Source organism: Gossypium hirsutum, chromosome A09 (genome assembly GCF_007990345.1).
Source record: "Gossypium hirsutum isolate 1008001.06 chromosome A09, Gossypium_hirsutum_v2.1, whole genome shotgun sequence".
Classification (NCBI taxonomy): Eukaryota; Viridiplantae; Streptophyta; class Magnoliopsida; order Malvales; family Malvaceae; genus Gossypium; species Gossypium hirsutum.
In genome coordinates this window covers 58,636,162-58,651,586 of record NC_053432.1, presented here as the reverse complement: position 1 = coordinate 58,651,586, position 15,425 = coordinate 58,636,162, and the positions used below count along the sequence as shown (strand labels likewise).

Below are 15,425 nucleotides of genomic sequence, written 5' to 3'. Positions count from 1 at the left end.
ACCCCCAACTAAAGAGATGGCTGAAAACCAAGGCAATCAGCTACCTCCTGCAATTGCGGCTAATCAAAATCATGCTCCACGCACTATGTATGATTATGCTAAACCTTCTTTAACAGGAACTGAACTGAGCATAGTTAGACCTACTGTAGCTGCAAATACTTTTGAATTGAAACCTAACACAATTCAAATGATACAACAGTTTTTTCAGTTTGATGGTTTACAGGATGAAGATCCCAACGCTCACTTAGCAAAATTTTTAGAACTATGCGATACATTTAAAATCAATGGCATTTCTGATAATGCCATACGTCTTCGGCTGTTCCCCTTTTCATTTAGGAACAAGGCTAAATAGTGGTTGAATTCGTTACCACGAGGGCCAATTACTACTTGGAAACAAATGACAGAAAATTTTTTACTAAAATATTTTTTGCCGGCTAAAATGGCTAAATTACGTAATGATATCTCTTTTTTTGTGCAGATGGATTTAGAAACACTCTACGATGCGTAGGAAAGATACAAGGACCTCTTGAAAAGGTGCCCCCACCATGGGATACCGCTTTGGCTTCAAGTTCAAACATTCCATAACGGCCTGAACCCTTCGACTCGACAAATGGTTGACGCAGCTGCTGGCGGAACCATCAATAATAAAACACTTGAAGATGCTTATGAGTTCATAGAGGAAATGCCATTGAATAACTATCAGTGGCAAGTCATGAGGACAAAGCTAACGAAAAAAGCCGGTGTTTATAATGTCGATTCGGTCACCATGCTTTCTAATCAGGTAGAAATCTTGAATAAAAAAATTGATGGTTTTCTTAGTTCTTCACAGGTTCATCCAGTAATGCAGTGCGAAGCAAGTAGAGGTGGAACAAGCCATTCGGAATACCAACCTTATGGCCACAACATGGATAATGAGCAATTAAATTACATGGGATATAATCCTCGACCTCAAAACAATCCATGTAGTGACACTTATAATGCAGGTTGGAGGAACCACCCCAATTTCTCATGGGGAGGCCAAAGAAATCAGCAACCACCTCCGGGCTACCGACAGCCACCCTATCAACAAGAAAAGAAGCCGAACCTTGAAGAGATGCTCACAAAGTTTATCTCGGCGTTAGAAACCCGTTTTCAGAACACCGAAACAGCACTTAAAAATCAATAAGCATCGATCTAAGAGCTCGAAACTCAGATAGGCCAGCTGTCGAAACTGATCTCGAAAAGACCACTAGGAAGTTTATTTAGTAACACCAAATCAAAAGAGCATGTAAAAGTAGTTACACTAAGGAGTGGGAAAGTGTTAGCAAAATCTGAAAAGAAGTTAGCACAAGAAGCTGTGGTAAGAAAAGGGGGGAAGAAAAACCCGAAAATAGTGCAAACTAGTACCGGAGGAATATAAACCCCCAGTTCCATACCCAACAAATTGAAAAAAGATCACATTGATGCACAATTCGGTAAGTTTCTTGAACTTTTTAAGAAATTACATATCAACTTACCTTTTGTTGAAGCCATCTCGCAGATGCCTACATACACAAAAATTTTGAAGGAGCTTTTAACAAATAAAAGGAAGTTCGAGGACTTATCTACAGTAGAACTCAATGAGGAGTGCTCAGCCATACTTCAAAACAAGCTGCCAACCAAACTGAAAGATCCAGGAAGTTTACTATCCCTTGCTTAATTGGTAGTCTGAATGTTGAAAAAGCACTAGCTGATTTAGGCGCTAGCCTTAATTTGATGCCATATAAAATGTTCAAACAACTTGGTCTTGGGGAACCTAAACCTACTAGGATGAGTATTCAATTAGCCGATAGATCTGTTAAATATCCTAAGGGTATTATAGAATACGTACTTGTAAAAGTAGATAAATTCATATTCCCTGTTGATTTTGTTGTGCTTGACATGGATGAAGATGTGGAAGTACCCTTAATTTTAGGGCGCCCATTTTTAGCCACTGCTAGGGCTGTAATCGATGTGGGTGACGGTAAATTGGTACTTAGAGTAGGTGACGAGGAGATTATCTTTAAAATTTACGATGCTATGAGGTTCTCTAGGGAACAAGATGATTCATGTTATTTTATTGACTCTATTGATCATATTACTCAAGACTCTATTTAGGAAATTGTACAGAAGGAGACGATGGAACTGTATCCAGCTCAAGGAAAGGAGACAGATGAGGAACCTAATGACCATTCGTTAAGACAAGTAGAATATGAGGGCATTCAGATAAACGATGAACTTAAGCAAAAACCCTCTATTGAGGAGCCTCCCAAACTGGAACTTAAACAATTACCAAACCACTTGGAATACGCATTCCTTGGAAATAATTCTACATTACCAGTTATTATTGATTCTAACTTGCAACCCAAGGAGAAATATGAATTAATCCAAGTATTAAAAGAACATAAAAAGGCCATAGCTTGGAAAATTTCTGACATGAAAGCAATTAGCCCTTCTTTTTGCACCCACAAAATTTTGATGGAAGATGAATACAAACCATGTGTGCAAGCTCAAAGATGACTGAACCCCAACATGAAGGAAGTTGTTAAAGCCGAGGTAATTGAACTTCTAGATGCTGGCATTATTTATTCTATTTCTGATAGTTCTTGGGTAAGTCCAGTGCAGGTTGTCCCTAAGAAATGAGGCATGACGGCTGTGACCAACAAGAAAAATAAATTAATTCCAACAAGGAAAGTCACAGGATGGAGAGTTTGCATTGACTACAGAAAACTGAATGATGCCACAAGAAAAGATCACTTCCCCTTGCCATTCATTGACCAATTTTTGGAAAGATTATCTGGGCATATGTACTACTGCTTTCTAGACGGACTCTCTGGTTACTCCCATATCCCAATAGCTCTTGAAGATCAAGAAAAAATGACATTCACATGCCCATATGGTACGTTTGCTTATCGTAGAATGCCTTTTGGATTATGTAATGCTCCTGCCACTTTTCAGCGCTGTATGATGGCCATATTTGACGAACTCGTGGAAGATATCATGGAAGTATTTATGGATGATTTCTCAGTATTCGGTAACTCTTTCCATCTCTACCTTAAAAATCTAAAACGAGTTTTAATAAGATGTGAGGAAACAAACCTTGTCCTTAACTAGGAGAAATGTCACTTCATGGTTCAAGAAGGTATTGTATTAGGGCATAAAATTTCCAGTAAAGGGATTGAAGTGGACAAATCTAAAGTAGAAACAATCGAAAAATTACCCCCTCCTAGTTCGGTTAAGGCTATTAAAAGGTTTTTAGGACATGCTGGTTTTTATATAAGATTTATTAAAGATTTTTCTAAAATAGGTAAGCCTTTGACTAAATTGCTAGAAAGAAATATAACTTTTAATTTCAATCAGGAATGTTTAGAAGCATTTAATACTTTAAAAGATAAATTAATTGATGTTCCAATCATAATTGCACTTGACTGGAACTTACCATTTGAATTAATGTGTGATGCGAGTGATTTTGCAGTAGGTGCAGTATTGGGAAGCGAAGAGACAAGCATTTTCAACCTATCTATTATGCTAGCAAAACTTTGACAGTTGCACAAGAGAATTATACTACTACGAAAAAGAATTGCTAGCTATGGTTTTTGCATTTGATAAATTTCGATCATATCTCATATTGTCTAAAGTTGTTGTTTACACTGACCATTCCGCCCTTCGCTACCTTTTAGCTAAAACTGATGCAAAACCTCGACTCATTCGATGGATTCTCCTATTGCAGGAATTTGACTTGGAAATTCAGGATAAGAAAGGAGCTGAAAACCTCGCGGTTGATCATCTGTCCAGACTTGAGAACTCCAATACCAAAGAACTAGATGAAGTTAAAATAAATGATTCGTTTCCTGAAGAACAATTTTTCACTATAACTAACTCCGAGGTACCTTGTTTTGTAGACATCACGAATTTTTTAGCCGCTAACATTATCCCAAAAAGGCTAACACACCAGCAAAAGAAGCGATTCTTTAATGATGTAAAAAGCTAGTTTTGGGACAACACCTTTCTTTTTCGCAGATGTGCAGATCAAGTCATTAAAAGATGCGTTACAAGATCAGAAACATCAAAAATACTGGAACATTGCCACTCAGGGCCAACTGGAGGACACTATAGTGGAACCAAGATTGCACATAAAATCCTTGAATCAGGTTTTTACTGGCCTTCATTATTCAAAGACGCTAACAGGTACGTTACTTCTTGTGACAAATGCCAACGGACAGGTAACATATCTAAACGTGATGAAATGCCTCAAAACTATATGCTTTCATGCGAAATATTTGACGTTTGGGGTATCGATTTCATGGCCCATTCCCCAGTTCATTTGGGAATAAATACATCTTAGTAGCAGCTGATTATATGTCCAAATGGGTGGAAGCCCAAGCTCTACCTACTAATGATGCCAGAGTGGTAGTAGGTTTCCTTAAGAAACTATTCTCAAGATTCGGAGCACCTAGAGCAATTATCAGTGACAGGGGCACTCATTTTTGTAATAGCCAATTTGAAAAAACTTTTAGGAAATACGGAGTTCATCATAGAACAGCCACTCCATACCATCCTCAAACTAATGGACAAGTTGAAGTGGCAAATCAAGAAATCAAACGAATCCTTGAAAAAACAGTAGAATCAAACAGAAGAAATTGGGCAATGAAAGTAGATGATTCCTTATGGGCTTACAGAACTTCTTTTAAGTCCCCCATAGGGACATCACCGTACAGACTTGTTTATGGAAAAAGTTTTCACCTACCATTCGAACTAGAGCATAAAGCTTCTATTAAATTTTTAAACCTTGATCCCAAACTTGCAGGAAAAAATAGGCCGTGGACAACATTGACAAAAGAACACGGGCATGTGCAGAGCTACACGACTATGGAGAAGCGAACCACATAACACACGGTCGTGTAACATGATCATATAGCCACATAGCCTAGACACACAGGCGTGCCCGAAGGCCGTGTGATGATATCTCACTTCGCGACAAACCCGGGCTGGACACGAAGCACACAGGCGTGTGAACTGGCCGTGCCACTTGAGAAAAAAGTAGATTATCTATCTTCTTTTATTTTTCTTTCATTATTTTTTTTAAAATTCTTTTGTTTTTAAACACGGCTTATCTTTATGATTACTACCAAATTATTCCCCCAATTCTCATTTTGGTCTTCAGAATCATGTTTGTCCTCCAGCTTTATTTCCAACAACTCGCTCTCGCTAATCTAGGAATTTCATCCATTTTTCATACAGGAAGTTTCACTTCTCTCCCTATCTTATTTTTATATTCTAATATCTATCTTTGTACAGTGAGGGCAATGTACATCTTAAGTGTGGGGGGATATTCATTTCATTATCAGAAAAATCCCTGAATGACTACCTTGTTCTCTTGAAAAACTCTCATATCATATTTAGGATAAATTTTAATTGATTTATGATTTTGATTGATATATGTTGAATTAAAACATAGGGATTTATGCATTGATTGTTTAAATTTTAAGACATTAGGAATCAAGCATGATAAGTTGATTTTTAAGAATCTAAAATTATAGGTTGTTTCCCCAAGTCTAGGTATTACTTTGAATTAGAATTCACGAGTCTTAACATCAAAAAGCCATAATTTTTGTAAGATTTTTGAGCCTTTTGAGCATCTATTAATTCTTTCATGCTCACTTTTATTATTGCTTTGAGTGCGTCAGTATTGAACTGTTATTCTAGAACTTGCTTGATTATGCATGTCGAGACCACACCATTTGATTTGATATGTCAAAATGATTAAGGCACTTAAGATTAACCCACTCATGCCATGAAAAGCCTACCTCCACAATTAACCCTTAGTAAACCCCTTTGAGCCTAACAAGTCATTCCTTGTATTAACCTCAATATTAACCCTTAACCCATTATTGTTGAAATCCCCTAAATTAATTTGATCCCTATTTTTTTTGAGATTTGAGTTGAAGAAATTTTTTAGCTATGTCTTGTTTGTAATAAGTTAGCCTATGTTATTTAACTTGTTCTTAAAAAAAACTATGTATACACATTAGTAATTCTATATTCTGAGAAAAAGCTCTATTGTACGCAAGTAATGATTAGCTTTTTTTCTAGTTAGGCAATTTTTCAAATCAATCTCGATTCTAACATTTTCTTTCAGCTTGTGACCACACCCCCTAACCAAGCCTCACTACAACTCTCTAAAGACCTTTTGATTGATGTATCATCTTAAATTATAGTGGTGGAGATTTGATTTTCATGCAAGCCTATGGTAATGGCTTTTCACTATTGACTATTGAGTGCTTCATTTATTGTCCTTAAACACCTCGAGTGATTTGAGTGAATATTTAGTGAGGATGTGAAACTCTGTGATATTCTAAATCAAAGGTAATTACTCAGATGAGGGGAGACACCTATGTTTGCATAATTAAATACTCAACCTGGAATGTTTGAAACTTTTATGTTCTTTTAGTTGAATTCTCAATGTATGATTACCTATGGATTATTTTGAGATATTATTGATAGAAATTATAAGTTGAGAAGAATTTATTTTGATTATGAGTTGAGAATTTTGCTTGAGGACAAGCAAATGCTTAAGTGTGGGAGTATTTGATAAACCGTAATTTATACATATTTTTACCCCATGTTTAATGCATTTTATGGATGATTTCCTATTAGAATTGGTGAATTTGATGCTCCTAATGCTTTAATTTCATGTTTTATACTTAGTAGAGCATAGGAGAGCGAAAGGAATGAGAAACGGGCCAAAAACGAAGAAAATGGGCCAAAGTACAAGATCAACACGGCCTGGACTTCCTCACACGGGTAGACCACACGGCCATGTCAATCTGGAAGAATCAAAGCACGACTCACATGGGCAAAACACACACCCGTGCCATTCTAACAGGCCCAAACACGACCTGAAGTAATCGCACATGGGCGTGTTACACGGGCGTGTCCCTGCCGAGCCCAAGTTGAGTCCAATTCAGAAAAGGCCACTTTTGAGGGCTTTTAGGCATTCTAAAGCCTATAAATACACCTAGAGGAGGAAGAAAGAGGACACACAAAATAGGGAGTAAGGAATTACTCCAAGGAAGCCGATTGATTCATCGCAGAAGCCAGATTCATCATCAAGACTGAATATCTCTCCTCAATTCCCCTTCAAGAGTTTTGGGTTTTCTTTATGTTTTGTATTCTTTATTATTCTAAGATGTTTTCTTACTTAGTTATGAAATAAATCCCCTAAATACCTAAGAGGAATGAAACCTAAGATGAGTCTTGTTATTATTTTCTGAATTGTATGATAAATATTTAACTTGTTCTTAATTATGTGTTCTTAGTTATTGTTTTGTATCCTAGGATACTGATTCAAGATAAGCTCTTATTCAGAGGAAGAATAGACCCTGTCTAAGAGTACATTTGTCATAATTAAGCAGATTTGTTTGTGCACCTAGACATAGGGTGACAAGATTTTGCCCGATTAGGGTGAAACCTAATAAGGGGATCCATAGATCGAGTTAATGCAACCCTAGGGTGTTAATTAGAGAAAATTCTCAATTAATAAATCTAGGGATTAGACGTTACTATTCTTGAATAGGGATAATAACATAAATTAGGGATCTCTACGGAACAAGTTAAATGAATAAATCGTCCGATTCGGAGCTAGAATAACAAGTACAGTCTAGGTGGATTTTTCCTTATGTATTGTCTTAATTCAATCGATTTTCCCAAAAGCAATTCCCCAATTCTATTCTCAGTGAGTTCTTATTTTAGAACATTAGTTAGTTAAAAAAAAAACCCCATTATTCTTAGGCTAGATAATAAAAAGACAGTCATTACTAGTACTTTTAGTTCCTTTGGGTTCGACAATCTGGTCTTGCTAAAACTATACTACTGTTCGATTGGCACACTTGCCTACATCATGATAATAGTTAGTTTCAAGAACGATTAATTATAAATATTTAAAACCTATCATGAAATAACGCGATCAATCATCCATGTAAAAACCCTATTACTTTGATAACTTTACAAATTGGTCCCCGAGATAGCTAAATTAAGCAAAATAAGTTGGCTTGAGCTTAGGTTTTCATGGCTAGGGTTTCCATGCTTTTAATTTGGGAAAAGTGATATAAATGATGATATTTTTATTTTTTTTATCATTTATCGTCTTTTATTATTTCACTTTCTAATTTCATCATTTTCTTTATTTTATTTTCCGTGGATGAATCATTATCCTTAACCACTAAGCTTTTTTAATGGTCTATTTGTCATTTGAGGACTTCAAATTTTGAATTCCATAGCTATTTAATCCTTTTAGGTATTAGAACTCAACTTTTGCACTTTGTGCAATTTGGTCCTTTATCAAATTAAACATGTGATCGGTAAAATTTTTTTATGAAATTTTTATACGACATTACTATCATACTATAAACCATAAAATAATATAAAATAATTTTTTTTCTGAAATTGGATTTGTGGTCTCGAAACTACTATTCTGATTTTACTGAAAACGGGCTGTTACAACTCTCTCCCTTAAAAATTTTCGTCCTCGAAAATCTCACGAAAATCTCACAGTAATGAGGTTCAAATATTACTTTCTCATAATTTCCTATGATTCCTAGGTAGCTTCTTCTATATCATGCCGTTGCCAAAATTTTGATTGGTTCCTCATTATAAGTCATGTCAGACTGAATTTCAATATCTATCAAAGAAATAACATGTGACGAATCTGATTGATACTATCGTAACATAACATATGAAAAATATTATGAATTCTGTCAAGTTATAAAGGTAATGCCAATCAGTATACAATAGGCCAGATTCTTTCAGTAATCTCATATGGCCCAAAAAAATCAAGGACTTAATTTGCCTTCACGGCCAAACCGGAGAATCTTTTTCTAAGGTAAAACTTTTAAGAATACCTTGTCACTAATTTGATACTTTATTTCTTTTCATTTATATCCACATAAGATTTCTAATAATCAGAATTGTCTCAGATTACTTTTACCTTTCTTTGGTTTCACAAATCAGATCAACTCCAAGTGTCTTTTCTCACTGAGTTCAGTCTAATACAATGGATTTCTACATTTACGACCAACAGAGCCTTGTACGGTACCATTTTATACTTTATTGATAACTGTTACTATATGCAATTTCAACTAATGGCAATTATTTCTTTTCCAATTGCCTTCAAATTCTAAAACATAGCACCGAAGTATATCCTAGAAAATCTAAATCATACGTTCAAATTAACCATCCGTCAGAGGATGAAATGCGATACTAAAATGTAATCGCGTACCAAGAGCTTCTGAAAACTTGTTCCAAAATAGTAATATGAACCATGAATCTCTTTCAGAAATAATAGAAATTAGCACATCATGCAATCTGACAATCTCAGAAACATATAATTCAAACAACCTATTAAGTGAGAAATCCATTCATACTAGGAATAAATATGAAAACTTCGTCAAACGATCGACAATTACCTAATAAAATCTTTGTTTTTCAAAGACAGGGGTAATCCCGATACAAAATCCATAGTAACTTATCCCATTTCCATTTTCAATATCGTCACTGACTGTAACAGTCCCATGTCTCAAAGGTATCAGTACCTGATGTTCAACTTTAACTTGTAACGACCCGAATTTTACCGTTATCGAAAAAGTGTATTTTCGGGTCTCAGTTTCTGAAAAATGGATTCGTAAATATTTATTAAAAATATTTATGAAGTTAAGTGGGTAGTTAATTAGAGTTTAATGAAGTGAATTAGCTTAAATTAAGGATAATTAGATAAAAGGATTAAATTGAATAAAGTGTGAAAGTTTAATTATAGAATAAAAAAATTGAAGGTACTAAATAAGCAAATAAGCCAAAATGAGTACCAAGTGTATGGTAAAAATAAAATACATGTGTAATAAATATTATAAATATACATGTATGTATTTACTTATTATTTAAGTAAATATTATTGTATTAATATTATTTTATATTAATTAAATAATGTAAATTAATTAATTAATTAATTAAAAGTTTGACAAATGTATAGTGCATATAATGACATGTGTAATACTAATATACATACAATTGTGAAATACATGTATGTTTACTTATTATATAAGTATATTATTAAATTATATTATTATAATATATATAAAGTAAATGAAATAAAAGAAAAAGAAATGAAAAGAAGGAAAGAAAGAAAGAAACAGAATAGCATGAAATGAAACAGAGAAGGAAGGAAGGAAAGAAAGAAAAGGAAGAAAAAAAGGGAAAATTGGGGATTTGAAGCTTTAAGCTTTAATAACTAACATCACACCCGAGGCATCTACGAAGAAAGGAAAAGAAAAGGTGGACGAAGAATAATTCGAGAAATTACGGTTTATATTACTATAATTCAAGTTATTTATTATTTAGTATTAATTTTAAATTTATTTATTTTATAGTAAGCAAATATTAAGGTAAGTAATTTTATTGAATTGAATTTAGAAAATTGAATTGAATGAGAAATACGTGTTTGTATTACTATAATTCAAATTATTTATTTATTCATTAAATGTTAAATTAATTTATGTATATGGTAAGTAAATTATAAGTTAAGTGTTATTGTTGAATTGAATGAAAATTGAGTTGAATGATGAATATGTATTGAAATTGAATTGTTTGTGGATTGAAATGGAAAAGTAGATTGAATTGAGTTGTAATTAAATTGAGAATGAAATTGAAATTGAAATGTAATATGGAATACCCTATTAACTATTCGGGCTAAGTCAGATATAGTTGGCATGCCATAAGATTGGAAGTGTTCAGGGATACTTCGACCTTGAGTCGATGAGGCATTATAAGTGTCGTGCTGTTACTTCAACTTTAAGTCGACGAAGCACCTTGTGTGTCGTACTGTTACTGTTCTTTGGATTATTCCAATGAGGTACTTTGTACTGTACTGTTACTGTTTACTTCGGCTTAGCCGATGAGGCACTATGTGCCGTACTGTACTGGTGTGATGGTTGGGTCCGTGTATCCGTCAGTGTTTGAGTCATGTTAATAGGGGTAAATAAAAGTACTGAATGACTAACTGTTACTGAATAATTGATTGTTACTGAATAATTGAATGCTACTGAGCAAATGATTGTTACTGAATAACTAATTGCTACTGAATAATTGAATGTTACTAAATGAAACTGATAAATTGAGTGACACTGAAAAATATTGACTGATATTGAGCTTGGATTATACGGGTTACTGAATGAAATATAATAGTTGAATATTATTTACTGAAATTGAATAGTGAATAGAAGTGTAAGTGAGACATATGAATGGAAAATATTATTTTTTAAATGATTTGTGAATTTATTTTGAAAAGCTAATTGGGTTAATAGATGATAAAGATTGAATGAGTTATAAAGAATTTATCCATGAAATGAATAATTGAATATTCATGACCATTATATGATTTTAAGTGTATGTTATGTTATTAAGTGTTCAAATTATAGAAATACCACTGAGCTCATACTCAGCGTATGGTTTGTTTCCGTACGCCGGATAAGTTAAAGTTAGATCGTTGAATCAGCATCCCAGGCTGATCCCAAACAGTAAGGGGAGAAGTATGTTCATTATTAGTAATGGCATGTAAGTGGGCCCCACATAGATTAAATCCATGGTAAGTGATAAATATTGGATTGGGCTATGCAGGTCACATAGTCGTAACTGAGTTTGGGCTAAATGGGCCATACGAGCATGTGGGCTCACTTGGGCCGAGTAATGGGCCATGGCCTATTTTCACCATTTTGACCATCTAGGTTACTTGAGTCGCTCGAGGCGACGACAGACCATCTATGAGGTAGTAATCTGTACTGGGACCCCTCAAAATTAGTAAATAACCAAAATACCCCTAAAGGGTAAAATGATTGTTTTTTCCCTCGAGGGTAAATGAATGATTTGTCTGTGATTTGTATGACTAATTTTGTGCATGAAATTCTGCATACATGACATACTGCTTGGGATTGGGATATTGTTATGGAGGAAGAAACTGTATTGGTGGCTGTGCCACATATTCTGATATTACCAGCTTTGCTGCGATTCTAGTTAGTGCCGCAACCGCTGCTAACACTGTAAGTGTAGGGATGGAGTCAGTGATTTATTCCCCACAAGTAGTGCAGGGTTGGACGGAGGCAAGTGCAGGGTTGGATGGGTTATCATGCATTATTAAAATGGTTTTGATATTGAAATGGGCTAGGCCCAACTGATATTGGTTCTGATATAGGCTAGGCCTAACTGATATTGATTCTGAGATGGGCTACGCCCAATTGATACTGTAATGGGTTGAGACCCAAATGTTAATGAATCGGGCTTCGGCCCACATATATACTGAATTGGACTGCTAGAGCCCAGATTGGTTCTAAATTCTATTTTTGATTGACTGTTTGGATGCTAGGGGATTACACACTGTGTTTTCATAAACTCACCCTGTTTTTAACTGTGCAGGTAATCCCCAGCATTAGGAGGATCAGTGGTACGAGGGACTCGAAGATGGCCACACGATTGCCTTTGGACTTTATTTATGTTTTAGATTTCGTTTTGAGTTTTTAACTTTTGTAATAAGGCCTCTTAAAGTTTTTGGATTTTAAGTTTGGGTTTTATTTAATTCGATTTATAACGGTTTTTAAAAAATACTACGTTTCCACAACATTCTCGGAACGATTTCGCATCTTAGTTTTTAACATCACGTTTTCGTAAATAAGTTACTTTTAAAATTAGCTTCCGCAACTTAAAAGAAATTTTGGGAATAGAGTTAATAACTTTTCAATGTACCACTTTATAAAATAAACTAACGTAATTGGGATTTTACTCAAGTTTTCAAATAAGAAGAATTTTCAATGAAAACATGGTTTTTGAAAAACACTTCAATGTGACACGTCAGATTCGGGTATAACTTTTAGACCGGGTTTAGGGTGTTACAATATGATTTTAAGTGTATGTTATGTTATTAAGTGTTCAGTTATAGAAATACCATTGAATTCATACTTAGCGTATGGTTTGTTTCCTGCACAGGATAAGTTAAAGTTAGATCGTTGAATCAACATCCCAGGGTGATCCCAAACTGTAAGTGGAGAAGTATGTTCATTATTGGTAATGGCATGTACCTAGCATGTCAAAAGTGGTTATTTTGGAAAGTTATTGTAAATGTTGTTATAAATGATAATGGTTGAGTACACAACTTAATTAAGTTTGGTATAAAGATGCAAATTTGGAAATAATTATAAATAGGTTTGATTAGTAAATTATCGCTAGGTTTTGTTGATAAAAATTGTGGTACCGATGAAGGTACATTGGCTAGACACTTAAGATGATCAATTTAATATGTTTTAGATGTGTTTGATCGTAATTTGAGTAAGTTAAAAGATTAGAAGTTATGTTGTTTGTGGTTTATGATTTGCAAGGTTGGTAAACTTGAATTGTAAGACTCATTTTGAGTCCACACTGCCTGGCACACGGGCGTATGTCTTGTCCGTGTGAAACTAATTTGTTCATAAGTAATAAGTCAGAGAGTTATATGGGTAAAGGACACGGGCGTGTCCCCTAGACCACACGGACGTGTGGGTACTGTTCGATAAGAAAATTTTGAAATTTTGAGAAAAATTCGTAGAGATTTTAAATTAGTCCCAAATTGATTTTACTATTCATATTGGACTTCGAGGGCCCATTAAAGGGACTCCCCAGATGAATAGACATAACACTACTGTGAGCATTCGTGCAAAATTTTCTGTACAAGCTCTGAGTCCTTTGGTACACAAGCTATACCTCAGAATAATAGATAATTATCAGATCCATTCTAAAATTCTGAATCAGAAGTTGACCTACTCTATACCCGTTTAACATGCAACTCATTATCACTTTTTCTGAGCTTTACTAATCTGTTGTAGAAACATCGGTTTATCTTTAAAATCAGCTAAAAATTGAGCCATCATCAGACAATAATAATTGGGTATTCATTGCTTATCAGGCAAACGGAGATTTTCTACTCAGACCATCAGCAATTACACTTGCTTTTCCTAAATGAAAATCAATTATCAAATCATAGTCTTTCAATAACTCTAGCTATCCTAACTGTCTCAGATTTAAATCTCTTTGCGACATCAGATAATCTTAAACTTTTATAATCAGTAAATATATAGCATTTTTCACCAACAGATAATGTCCCCAAATTTTCAGCGCAAATACAATAACTATCAATTCTAACTCTTGTATTGGGTAATTCTTTTCATATAGTTTTTAACTGTCTGGAAGTATAGACTATTATTTTGCCTTACTGTATCAAAACTCGGTCTAAGCCATTCAATAATGCATTACTGTAAATCACAAATTCCTTACCCGATTTAGGCTGAACCAAAACTGATGCTTCGGTCAACAGGGCTTTCAATTGATTAAAAATTTGCTAACATTATTAGACCATTCAAATTTTACATCTTTTTGTAGTAACCTGTCATTAATGTAGCTATCATAGAAAACCCTTCCACGAAACTTAAAAAGGGATCATATAATAAAGTTATTTCAATTATTAACATCAAAGCTTTAAATTTTTCATAAGCCACAACTATCAAATTAATTAAAAACCATAGTGTCATAGTAGGACCGACGTTTCAACCGTATATATAAAACAATACCTCAACATTAATAGTACTCTCCAAATAGAAGAAGAAAATCGAAAGTAGTGCCAATAATAACCAGTGCAGTAATACAACTTCTATAATCTGATATCCATCTTACTGAACTCCTATGATCGAGTCAAGATTTATAACAGTAACAAATGTAATTACCTCTGACCGATGAATATCTTTCACAGATAAACCATGTTTGATAGATAAGATTAGACCATAAGAATTACAAGAAAGCCAAGATAATAAAATCCAAAATGTGAAGCTATACTAAATTTTTGAAAATACAACCCATATTGAATGATAAAGAAATCGATGATTTCTTAGAGAAAATCCATAAAAGTATTATCGTCCATACGCAGTAGAAACAGCTGTGATAGAGAAAATATAAATTGTATATTTTCAATTCAAAGCTTCAATCCATTAAAAATAGAAAATAGTATCATAGGAATCTTATCATCAAGTCTTCTCTCAAACATAATTGATTAGAAAACCAAAAAAATAGAGCAATACCGCTCATGAATCAACCAAACTTACAATAATTTCGTCTATTATTATAATTAGCCAACCTTTCCATATGATACATATCACATCTAAACATGAACAATTACATATGTCTATGAGAATAACAGAACATATAGAATACCCAGAAGAGATCACTATATGATACCCGATTATAACAGTTGTATTCAGATATCTTTGTAACTTCATCACTATTTCACTGACTACTAAAGTCATTAATATTCTCACATTATTTAGTTCACTAAAGGAACTAATTCAGAAGAAATTTCTAGTTAA

At 34.0% G+C, this 15,425-nt stretch overlaps 1 non-coding gene across 1 annotated transcript; it reads right to left on the bottom strand.

Moving 5' to 3' along the window:
* Positions 1-445: 445 nt before the first annotated feature.
* Positions 446-552, bottom strand: LOC121206884 (small nucleolar RNA R71). The gene has a single exon (XR_005902055.1). It is a non-coding gene; the product is annotated as a small nucleolar RNA R71 (small nucleolar RNA).
* Positions 553-15,425: the final 14,873 nt, after the last annotated feature.